This window comes from Salmo trutta, chromosome 30, assembly GCF_901001165.1.
Source record: "Salmo trutta chromosome 30, fSalTru1.1, whole genome shotgun sequence".
NCBI lineage: Eukaryota > Metazoa > Chordata > Actinopteri > Salmoniformes > Salmonidae > Salmo > Salmo trutta.
The window spans coordinates 33,285,547-33,295,615 of NC_042986.1; positions in this window are offsets into that span (position 1 = coordinate 33,285,547).

The window sequence follows — 10,069 nt, forward strand, 5'->3', positions numbered from 1 at the left end:
ACTGACTACCCCTCAGCCTACGCCTGTTAACCCCTAACTAACGCCCCCACACATGGGTAGGTTATGTGTGCAGTATGCCCTGCCCTCCTGACCCATACAGACCCTGACCCATACAGTCTTTCTGAGGTAACGATGTGTTTCTACCCATAGCGGGGACTGGCGATGGGGTGTGTGTGTGTTTTGGGGGGCGAGGAAGGCCACAACAGGGCCAGAAGGGGCTCAGGTTCCCTCATTTGTGTGTAATGTAAATAGAGCCACCCCACCTTGGAAAAGGATCCCAAAGTCTGATGTAGTGGATAGATGGTGTGCGTGTGTGAACATTTTTTTTCAGTGTTTTATAGGGTTATGGGCATGTGTGAGTGTGAGTTTGGGGGAGTTTGATGTAGTGGATCTACACAGATGGTGAGTCAGAGAGAGAGAGAGCCAGGGCAGGGGGACTGAACTCTGCTTGATCCCCCGATGGTGTCAGGTTAGCTGGGCAGAGAGAGGAGCGTGGGTGGGTAGGTTGTATGGATGGAACTTCTGTGTATGTGCACATGTGGGTGTGCATGTTTTGTTGAGTGGTAGAGGATGACGTAATGGAGTTCACTTCATTTCTTTTCAGTCATATTGAAAATGACACTTGTCATGCCAACCAATTTGGCAGTAGGCCTAACGCGGCTCTAACTAAACATTTCACTCAACAGTCAGAGGTAATAGAACCCCCGCTGGGCTGAGTGTCTGGTGGCAACAACATCTGTCTGTCACACTCACACACACACACACACTGGCACCCAGTGAAAATACATGCGCGTGCACGCATACACATAATAGTGCAAGTACTGACTCAAGTTTTATATTCATTTTTGTAAAAAAACCACGTTATTTTCTCCATCGATGAAACATAAGCTGTGCCAGCCAGCCAGGGGGGCATATTTGGGCTATTGTCTGTGTCTGTGTAGGAGGCACCCTTTTACCCTGTAGCTCTGAGGCAGTGAGATCACTGGAGATGCTGGTGTCTTTCTAAGAGTGTGTGTGTGTGTGTGTGTGTGTGTGTGTGTGTGTGTGTGTGTGTGTGTGTGTGTGTGTGTGAGAGATCATGTTTGTGATGTTGGTGTGTGTTTTTATGTCCGAGTCACACATGCAGCGCCTGACTAATGTGACATTCCTGAACCATTACTGACAGACACACAATGCAGTGTGTGTGTGTGTGTGTGTGTGTGTGTGTGTGTGTGTGTGTGTGTGTGTGTGTGTGTGTGTGTGTGTGTGTGTGTGTGTGTGTGTGTGTGTGTGTGTGTGTCAGTCTGAGAGAGAGACAGAAGGATGGATAGAGGGAGAGAAACAGAACCAGGAAACAGAGAGAAACATCTCATTGAGATAGCTGTGTTGTGCAGTTTAGGTTAGATAATGCAGCATGTTCTGCTGACCTACTTTACACAGAGAGGGAGATGGCTTCTCTGTTTCTGTCCCCCTCTTTTAACTCTCCTCTACTGCAGTGTTCTCTCTCTCTCTCTCTCTCTCTCTCTCTCTCTCTCTCTCTCTCTCTCTCTCTCTCTCTCTCTCTCTGGGACACAGGAAGTGAGCTGTCAGGCTTGCATAAACACCACCAATCCGGCAGCGCTGATAAAAAACATCTGGGTGGGGTCGCACATCAGTGTATGTGTGTTTGTGTACATGTCTGTGTGTATGTGTATGCGTGTGTGTGTGTGTACACCTGTATGTGTGTGTGTGTGTACGCCTGTGTATATGTGTGTGTGATGTACCTATGTGTGAAGGAGGTGGGGGGTATACCACTGCACATCAATAAGTCACAGCAGAGTTCAGCCTATGTCTAAAAAGACTAGTGTGTTTGAGCTAGCCAGGACTGACTCAATGGGGTTTGGTGGCTGAGTCACTGGGATCGGGTTCCAGCCAGGAGGGCTTTGTCACCAGGTTAGAATTACTACTAACATAGTTACAAGCCCAATACTCACCATACCCGCACACAATGGAGCTTCACTGGACTTTAGTGCAGACCCAACAGCTTTAGAAACATTTCTCATTATGGATTGAGGGAGAAAGGGAAAAAGAGAGGGGGAGAGATAGAGAGAGAGAAGGGGGAACATAGAGAGAGAAAGAGAGGAATGATGAAACACACAGATGATGAAATGGTCAAGGTTTGTCAGAGCGAGCGAGGGGAAGCAGGAGGTTGAAAGATGTGTTGTATTGGTTGAGGAATAGAACATGTTGTTATGCAGTTCTGATCACTGTCACGGGCTGCTGTAGCTGTGTCTGTGCCAAGTAGAGAAAAAGGACACACTACTGTCTTTCGCTCTTCCACTCTGTCCCTCCTTTGGTTCTCCTTCAGTCCCTAATCTGTCTGTGACACCCCCCCCCCCCCCCCACACACACACACACACACACACACACACACACTCACACACACACACACACACACACTCACACACACACACACACACACACACACACACACACACACACACACACACACACACACACACACACACACACACACACACACACACAGAATACACACACACACACACACAGAATACATACACACACACACACACACACACAACCACACACACACAACTTCACATCTCAGGACAAATATAAGCTGCTCTACCCAAGGACAGGATATGACCCCATTGAGGGGGTACACACCATTTCCTGCCCACCTCTCCAATGAGACATGAGGTTGGTGTTGTGTCACTCTTCCCAAGTACAGACCCTCTCTGTCCTATTTTCCCTGTTGAAGGATAGACTGGGAGAAATGATTAATAGATTCATAAATTGATAAATGGACTATCAGCGACCCATTGCCTTAATCTAACAAACAGCCACCTCAAAAGAAACCTCAAGCCATAGAAAGGGAATGAATAGAGTGGTCATGCTTCTGAAAACAGACAGTGCTCACCCCAAGTGTAAGACCAAGGAGAGCATGGGAGAGCTAGAGGGGAACCAACACCGTGTAGGACCTAGGAGAGCAGGGGAGAGCTAGAGGGGAACCAACACCGTGTAGGACCTAGGAGAGCAGGGGAGAGCTAGAGGGGAACCAACACTGTGTAGGACCGAGGAGAGCAGGGGAGAGCTAGAGGGGAACCAACACTGAGTAGGACCTAGGAGAGCAGGGCTGAGCTACAGTAGATGGGAACCAACACTGTGTAGGACTGAGGAGAGCAGGGGAGAACTAGAGGGGAACCAACACTGTGTAGGACTGAGGAGAGCAGGGGAGAGCTAGAGGGGAACCAACACTGTGTAGGACCGAGGAGAGCAGGGGAGAGCTAGAGGGGAACCAACACTGTGTAAGACTGAGGAGAGCAGGGGAGAGCTAGAGGGGAACCAACACTGTGTAGGACTGAGGAGAGCAGGGGAGAGCTACAGTAGATGGGAACCAACACTGTGTAGGACTGAGGAGAGCAGGGGAGAGCTAGAGGGGAACCAACACTGTGTAGGACTGAGGAGAGCAGGGGAGAGCTAGAGGGGAACCAACACTGTGTAGGACTGAGGAGAGCAGGGGAGAGCTAGAGGGGAACCAACACTGTGTTGGACCGAGGAGAGCAGGGGAGAGCTAGAGGGGAACCAACACTGTGTAGGACCGAGGAGAGCAGGGGAGAGCTAGAGGGGAACCAACACTGTGTAGGACTGAGGAGAGCAGGGGAGAGCTAGAGGGGAACCAACACTGTGTTGGACCGAGGAGAGCAGGGGAGAGCTAGAGGGGAACCAACACTGTGTAGGACCGAGGAGAGCATGGCTGAGCTACAGTAGATGGGAACCAACACTGTGTAGGACTGAGGAGAGCAGGGGAGAGCTAGAGGGGAACCAACACTGTGTAGGACTGAGGAGAGCAGGGGAGAGCTAGAGGGGAACCAACACTGTGTAGGACCTAGGAGAGCAGGGGAGAGCTACAGCAGAGGGGAACCAACACTGTGTAGGACCTAGGAGAGCAGGGGAGAGCTAGAGGGGAACCAACACTGTGAAGGACTGAGGAGAGCAGGGGAGAGCTATAGCAGAGGGGAACCAACACTGTGTAGGACCGAGGAGAGCAGGGGAGAGCTTCAGTAGAGGGTAACCAACACTGTGTAGGACTGAGGAAAGCAGGGGAGAGCTAGAGGGGAACCAACACTGTGTAGGACCTAGGAGAGCAGGGGAGAGCTAGAGGGGAACCAACACTGTGTAGGACCTAGGAGAGCAGGGGAGAGCTACAGTAGAGGGGAACCAACACTGTGTAGGACCGAGGAGAGCAGGGGAGAGCTAGAGGGGAACCAACACTGTGTAGGACCTAGGAGAGCAGGGGAGAGCTACAGTAGAGGGGAACCAACACTGTGTAGGACCGAGGAGAGCAGGGGAGAGCTAGAGGGGAACCAACACTGTGCTCTGAAGGAGGTGTCAAACTACCAAACAAACACATAGGCCAAGGCTGCAGCATGTCATGACATGAGGGGGAGAGAAAGCGAGAGAGAGAGATGGTGAAGAAGAATGTGAGAAAAGAATTTGGAGATATTTGGAAGAAAACAACAGAAGTCAGGTGGATAAAAGCATTACTATCATAGACGAAATGTATAGAAAGAGAGGCAGATTAGTGTATAGAGTGAGATTCTCTCTTCCCTTCTCTCTCCCTCTTTGCCACAGGTATTGAGGTATGTGTCTCAGGGGCACCAGCGGTTATGCTGAGAGGTGCAAGGTGCACGTTTGTTCTCCTGTCAGGACCTGCTTGGGGCTGGGGCAGGGAGGGGCCAGGACAATTCTATTGTTCCGACATTCCTCTCCATGAGGGATTGGGCCGGGTGGAGGTGGCTGAGGTGGGTAGGTGGAAGACTGGGGCGTGTGGGTTGGGGGATAAGAGGGTGACGTGTGTGTGTGGGTGTGTGTGTGTGTGTGTGTGTGTGTGTGTGTGTGTGTGTGTGTGTGTGTGTGTGTGTGTGTGTGTGTGTGTGTGTGTGTGTGTGTGTGTGTGTGTGTGTGTGTGTGTGTGCATCCAACTGGGCACACCACGTACGTCATTTCAATGTAGATTTGGGGGTATTATTTGGTTGAGATGTTGATCAATGAGATTTCAACCTTTATTCACCCTCTCAAAACGACATCCAGAAGTTTGTTTAATTCCCAATGTGTTATCACTATGTTTTCAACCATCTAAAAGCACAACCAAATTCCAATGGAAAAACAATGTCAGATAAAAAAAAGAAGATATATGACCCTTACAAATAGCATTGTTGGGAGATATGGAGAGAACTGGTAGGTCAATTACTAATATACTAACACGCTTAGTAAAAGTATTTATCTTCAACTCGCAATCTGTGGATTCTATTTGATTAGATAGATTCTAATTGTATGTTAAATATCACAGCATAGTTGAAAGATATATGGCTGGTAGAAATCCAAAGATGTTGAGGGAAACTGAGGGTTGGGATGTGGAACTGGAGACAAGTAGGAATGAAGTTGCTGGGCATGGGGTAGAATGACGGACAACAACAAAAAAGTCCGCCCCCCCCTAAAAAATAGAAGTTTAACTGACACTTAAAAGGAACGTTGTTGCATCCAATGCCTGTTTTCCTGAGGCTGATGCCTTGCAGGGGCTTGTAGTTGTATGTGCATGCACATGCATACACACACTCACATTTAAACACAATTGGCCCAGAGTCGTCCGGGTTTGGCCAGGGGAGGCCATCATTGTAAAAAAGAACTAGTTCTTAACTGCCATGCCTAGTTAAATAAAGGTTAAATAAAAATAAATAAAATACTGTGGGGGGGGGATCTTGGATGGTTGGTGGCCCGGTGGCCGAGAGGTGGCTGGTTTGGGTCCCAGATTCAACTGGGTGAGGGATCTGTTCTTGTGCCCTTGGGCGGGACGCTTGACCCTGGTTGCTCCTGTGGGTCGCTCTAGACGGGAGTGTCTGCTGGATGACTGAATGGAATGTTGAGCGGCTTCACTGCTTCACTGCAGGTAGATTGTTTTAAAATTCCCCAAAATTTCATCAAAAATAAAGATTTTTGGTTTAGTTGTCTAAATGTGTTATCACTGCGCTTTCAACCATTTAAAAGCACAACAAAGTTCAAATAGGAAAACAATGTCAGATATTTTGTATTTATACACAAGTTAATGTGTTATCACTGTACTTCATCTAATAGCACAACCAAGTGACCTGGATTACAGTTGAGATTACATTAAAGTACATGGTGCAAGTGATCAATGCTGATCAGATTCTACACAGGTTATTTCAGCCACTGTGAAGATCTCCACAGACCTGTGACCTTTGCATGCTATCTTGAACATGCACGCTTTTTATAATTACATAAGACATTTATAGTCACAGTAGGCTTACCACAAAATGTGGCCATGAATGTGTTACTGATACTTTAGCCTTAACTTTAGGCTATTTAGTGTATTACAAAATTATTATTGAATTATGTTTGGATAGTTTCATCTGAGCCACTGGCTTAATTCCATTCTTTAACTGTTATTTGTGGTTTAGTTGGAGACGTGAATCCAACATATCAATTATTAATTTGTAGACAAACTGGAATTAAAGCCAGACTATGTCAGTGGTACAGATGGAACTATCCAAGCAGAAGATAAATCTCCTTCAAATGTTGATATTTGGTTGCGTTGACAACCAAACACAATTCAAGAGCCAGTTGGTCTACAAATTATTAATTGATATGTTGGATTCACGGCTCCATCTCATCCAAAAATCTAAGTCAAAGAATAGAACTAAATCAAATAAAATCTAACTTTAAATGCAGTTTGATTTGATTTAGTCATGTTCTTTAACTTTGATTCTTGGTTGAGATGGAGACGTGAATCCAACATACAATACATGAACAAAACTATGTGGATACCTGCTCGTCAAAAATCTCATTCCAGAATCATGGGCGTTAATATGGAGTTGGTCCCCCCATTGCAGCTATAACATTCTCCACTCTTCTGGGAAGGCTTTCCACTAGATGTTGGAACATTGTTGCGGGGACTTGCTGCCATTCAACCACAAGAGCATTAGTGAGGTTGGGCACTGATGTTGGGAAATTAGGCCTGGCTCGCAGGCAGCGTTCCAATTCATCCTAAAGGTGTTCGATGGGGTTGAGGTCAGGGATCTGTGCAGGCCAGTCAAGTTCTTCCACACTGATCTCACAAAACATTTCTGTATGGACCTCGCTTTGTGCACAGGGGCATTGTCATGCTGAAACAGCAACGGGCCTTCCCCAAACTGTTACCACAAAGTTGGAATCACAGAATCATCTAGAATGTCAATGTTTGGTGTAGCGTTAAGATTTCCCTTCACTAGAACTAAGGGGCCTAGCCCGAAACATGAAAAACAGCCCCAGACCATTATTCCTCATCCACCAAACATTACAGTTGGCACTATGCATTCGGGCAGGTAGCGTTCTCCTGGCATCTACCAAACCCAGATTCGTCCATCGGACTGCTAGATGGGAAAGCGTGATTCATCAATCCAGCGAACTTGTTTCCACTGCTCCGGAGTTCAATGGCGGCGACCTGTACACCACTCAAGCCGAAGCTTCGCATTGTGCATGGGGATCTTAGGCTTGTGTGGGGCTGCTCGGCCATGGAAACACATTTCATGAAGTTCCCAACAAACAGTTCTGGTGCTGAAGTTGCTTCCAGAGGCAGTTTGGAACTCGGTAGTGAGACGATTTTTATGCGTTAGCGCTTGGCGGTCCTGTTCTGTGAGCTTGTGTGGCCTACCACTTCGGGGCTGAGCTGTTGTTGCTCCTAGAAATTTCCAATTCACAATAACAACACTTACAGTTGAACAGGGCAACTTTAGCAGGGCAGACATTTGAGTAACTGACTTGTTGGAAAAGTGGCATCCTATGACGTGCCACGTTGAAAGTCACTGAGCTCTTCTGTAAGGCCATTCTACTGCCAATGTTTGTCTATGGAGATTGCATGGCTGTGTGCTCGATTTATACACCTGTCAGCAACGGGTGTGGCTGAAATAGCCAAATCCAATCATTTGAAGGGGTGTCCACATACTTTTGTATATATAGTGTATCAATGATTAACTTGAAGATGAAATTTGAAATCAACCACAGCTTGAAACCCAAGGCCAATACATTACCAGTCAAAAGTTTTCGAACACCTACTCATTAAAGGGTTTTTCTTTATTTGTATTATTTTCTACATTGTAGAATAATAGTGAAGATATCAAACTATGAAATAACACATATGGAATTACATAGTAACCAAAAAAGGGTTTTATATTTGAGATTCTTCAAATAGCCACCCTTTGCCTTGATGATAGATTTGCACACTCTTGGCATTCTCTCAACCAGCTTCATGAAGTAGTCATCTGGAATGCATTTCAATTAACAGGTGTGCCTTCTTAAACGTTAATTTGTGGTATTTCTTTCCTTCTTAAGCGTTTTAGCCAATCAGATGTATTGTGACAAGGTAGGGGTTATACAGAAGATAGCCCTATTTGGTGAAAGACCAAGTCCATATTATGGCAAGAACAGCTCAAATAAGCAAAGAGAAAAAACAGTCCATCATTACTTTAAGACATGACAATCAGTCAATCCGGAAAATTTCAAGAACTTTGAAAGTTTCTTCAAGTGCAGTCGCAAAAACCATCAAGTGCTATGATGAAACTGGCTCTCATGAGGACCGCCACAGGAATAGAAGACCCAGAGTTAAACTGCTGCAGAGGATAAGTTCATTAGAGTTACCAGCCTTAGAAATTGCAGGCCAAATAAAGTTCAAGTAACAGACATATCTCAACATCAATTGTTCAGAGGAGACTGTGTGAATCAGGCCTTCATGGTCAAATTGCTGCAAAGAAACCACTACTAAAGGACACAAATAAGAAGAAGAGACTTGCTTGAACCAAGAAATGCGAGCAATGGACATTAGACTGGTGGAAATTTTGTGTCTTTGTGTCTTTGTGAGACGCAGAATGCCTAGATTGTGCAAAGCTGTCATCAAGGCAAAGGGTAGCTATTTGAAGAATCTTAAATATAAAATATATTTCGATTTGTTAACACTTTTTTGGTTAGTACATGATTCCATATGTGTTCTTTCATAGTTTTGATGTCTTCACTATTATTCTACAATGTAGAAAATAGTCCAAATAAAGAAAAAACCTTTTGACCGGTAGTGTATGTATTGTCTATGTTTAGTTGAACTCTGGGTTGAATTGAAACAACAGCTGTTGATGACGTTTGCAAATGCTATATAGGCCTAAATAGTATCATTGATAATAATAGTTACATTTAATTTGCTCTGTTAAACCTGCCCTTTCGAATGACTTCGATAGCAACAGTGAATATATTTATTTATTAATATATTTCTCAATAATCATTCTCACAATTGCACTGTAAGTAACAAATATAAAAGCTAAGCAGAGCTGGGCTTGGTAAAAACCCTGAATGGGAGACCAAATGAATAGCTGTACATAGGTCAACTCTCCAGTAGGAGGTGCTGCCCAACCTATTGTTTTTTTCTTATAGTGGATATAAAGTTGTAGATCTGACGTTGTTTCAAAGGCACAAATTCAACATATTTTTATAGAAGGTATTTCTATGTTGAAAATTGGTTACAATGGTGACATAATCCTTTGGTTCAAATTTCACTCTCAAAACAACAGTATACTTTGATAACTTTTTCAAAATGTAATGTATTTTCCACGTAGATTTCACGTCACAATACGTCTACAAATTACGTTAAAACAACGTTGATTCAACCAGTTTGTGCCCAGTGGGATCTGTCTGAGTGAGTGAGTGAGAGCTTGAATGACTGTCTGTGAGTGAGCACAGATTGCATCCCCCACCTCCCTCCTCCTTCCCACTCCCCCACCCTCCTCCTCTCCTGTCCCGTCTCATCCTGTCCCTCGGGCAGCCGAAGGGCACACAAATGCACCTGCCTGAAATCCAAACCTCCAGGCCAGACGCTTATCCAACCATCTCCAAGTTCTTACAGCAACTTAAAGCCACACACACCGGAGTCCCCTTACACACACACACACACGCGCGCACACACACACACACACACACACACGCGCACAGGTTAAGATTGACAGTATAGTTGGAGATCCATTTGGTTCGTAGTGAGCACATTCCTTCCTGA